Here is a 2,932-nt window from a genome sequence, read left to right as displayed (position 1 = left end):
ATACGTCCCCTATCTGGGGATCATATATTAAATGGATTTTTAGAACAGGGAGCTGGAAAAAGTGCTTGCTCTGTCCACTCCGCACATTGACCTGGTATTGCAGTACCTCCAGTACTGGTGCACCCCCTTTCCTACAGCAGTTTCCAAAAGCGGGAAAAAAAACTGATGAGCAAGAGGTGCAGCACAGCTGCGGCTGCTAACAACCAAGCACTTAGATTTAGGCCTCATGTCCACGTGATACATGGCGGAAGTATCGCATGATACTTGTGCGACGGCTCGTGTTTTTGCGTGATGTCCTGTAGTTTTTATTTGTACCATTTTGGAGTTTATAAGACTTTATCGCTGTTTATTATAACTTTTTTTGGAGATAGGAATCGGTTACGTGCACACTTCCCATAGACTTGTACAGGGACCCTTGGTGCGCAAATGTGCACAAAAATAGAGCATGGTGAGGTTTTGCACGCATGCGAAATGTGTGAGTAAAGAGAATTCTGAAGGCATCCATTGAAACAAATATGTTTGTGTGAAGCGGCCCTTACTGTACTTTTGTTAGCACGAATCAAGCACATTTGCAAGCGCAAAAAAACACGCAACCATGCCGCCATTTATTGAAATGGGCTCTCTTGGAGCGTTAAGGATATGGGGGCGTGGTCAGACCATGATATTGTTCCAATATCCGCCTGTAAAACCCCCTCGAGGCCTGCCCACGGCAGCAGGAACATATCTATCCTAGAATAAGATGCATGTGGCGCGGAGAGAAACGTGTAGTCCCTCTACGATCCATGCATGCACCTCCACACGTCGTATAATTCTTCTGAGTGTATGATTGGGACAATGGGTGACATGCCCCTGCCGCTCGCGGTGGAGTCCAAGGTAGGGTCCACCACTGAGTTTAGATCTCCTCCGATCACCAAATTCCCCTCTCGAATTTTAGCCACTTCGGAAAGAACATGTTTGAAGAATTTGGCCCTGCCTTTTAAATGGGAAGTAGACATTTACTAGAGTGTAGGTGGTGGCGTTAATTACGCAGACTAATATTAGAAATCGCCCGCCTGGGTCCACGTATACGTTTTTTTGGGAAAATGTAACGTTCCGGCTAATGGCTATCATTACGCCTTTCTTTTTTTTCCCTTCATTTGATGCCAGGAAAATGTTTGGAAATTTAGGGTGGTTGCAGGGGGGGTGTTTATCTCTCAGGAAGTGTGTCTCTTGGGCGAGGAAGATGTCTGAGTGGGACTTAAGAGCCTGTCTCCAAAGCATGCTACGTTTATAGGGGCTGTTCAGGCCTTTTACATTTAGGGATGTGATGCTAATGGGCATAACTGGTAGGTGGTTTATACGCTGGGGAGTCGTTGTGTTTTTTCATATTAAGTATGGTGGGGGGGGGGGTAGGGAAGTGGCCTCCTACTGAACCTTTTATAACTATATTTGACATAAGGAAAAAAAACATCATTAACAGTTAACAAAATCAAAATATTGTTCATCCAGCGCCTATCTGCACTGGATGAATGAACCTTAGGTAGGGGTGGCATTTTAAACCATCCACTTTAGGCTCCGTAAAGGAGAAATATAACTATGGGTTCAAGACCCTTTACAACATCAATTTATGCGTGTCTGCCATGCTTATCTGATGTTTTCCAGTCTTGTTCGATTCTTGTAGGAGATTCTACCGCCGTCCTCAGAGGCTTCTGAAGGATAGGGATCCCCCATTGTTTCAGGAACGAGACGCCTTCTTCTGGCGAGGTGGCAACCTGGATGGTTCCATTTTTTGAGATCAGTAGTTTGGTTGGGAATCCCCATCTATACTTGATGTGCGCCTCTCGTAGTGCTGCTGTAACTTCTGTAAACTTTCTCCGAGACTGCAGAGTGGCGGCTGAAAGATCTGGAAATATTTGTATGTCTTCATATGGAGTCGGTAGTGTGCCTCTACGCCTTCCAACTGCCAAGACTTCCTCTTTTATTTTATGGAAGTGTATTCTTGCTAAGATTTCTCTGGGGGCTGACTCAGGGACAGAGCGTGCTTTTGGAATTCTGTGGGCTCTGTCAACTGCATATTCGATCTCGGGAAGGTCCGGGAGGAGCGTTTGGAGTAATTTGAGTATATATTGTGGAATGTCAGGGGGGGTCACAGTCTCTGGAACTCCCCTAAATTTGAGATTGTTTCTTCTGGATCGGTCTTCCAAGTCTATGACCTTCTCTCTCAAATATGCGACTTCTTCCATACTGCCATGCGCATCTACCAACTCGTTGTGGGCTTTGGTAAATTCTCCCATTTTCCGTTCAAGGTGGTCAGTTCTGGTAGCTAGGTGGTCGATGTTAGATTGTAATTGACCAGAGAGGCTCTGTATATCTTTAGAAATGTCCTTTTGCAGCGAGATTAGCATAGTCTTCAGAGCGTTTATAGTTAAGGGGCTTTCAGAGTCGGGATAAGCTTGGAGATTGTTGATAGGATCTGTCTGCGGGGGAGTTTCTTGTGGATTGTTATTTTGGCTCTTTTTTGCCGCCGGTCCTTTTGGGGAGGGGGAGGCTGGTAGGGGGTCCTGAACATTCCTTTTCCCTCCGCTTCCAGGGGAGGTGTTGGGATTGGCTGGGGTAGGCGGGAGAGATCCTGTGGAGGAGTATGGAGACAGAGCCGCAGGGCTGTGGGTGTTGGGTATTTCTTCGGTTACGGGGATGTTTGAATGAGATGTGGCGGGTTTGTTTTTGTTGCTCTGTGTGCCAGGCGGGAAGTACTCTGAGAGTCTCCTGGGGGCCGTTGCTTTAATACGTCGCTTAACCATCCTGAATAGTTAATTCTTGGATATGCGCTGTGGATTGGTCGCTATTTGTTGTATAGTGGTCTACTGGGTGGCGTATTCTTTATGGAGGCGTTGGAAGGCGTAGTTGTTTGTTAAAAGTTCCTTTAGAAGCTCATTGATGTTGAGTGGTCCTG

The 2,932-nt window shown here is 46.2% G+C and overlaps 1 pseudogene; it reads left to right on the top strand.

Annotated features, from left to right (window-relative positions):
* Window positions 1-128, top strand: LOC136593707 (U2 spliceosomal RNA; annotated as a pseudogene).
* The last annotated feature ends 2,804 nt before the right edge of the window (window positions 129-2,932 follow it).

Source organism: Eleutherodactylus coqui, unplaced genomic scaffold (assembly GCF_035609145.1).
Source record: "Eleutherodactylus coqui strain aEleCoq1 unplaced genomic scaffold, aEleCoq1.hap1 HAP1_SCAFFOLD_196, whole genome shotgun sequence".
NCBI lineage: Eukaryota > Metazoa > Chordata > Amphibia > Anura > Eleutherodactylidae > Eleutherodactylus > Eleutherodactylus coqui.
This window is presented reverse-complemented; position numbering and strand designations above follow the sequence as displayed.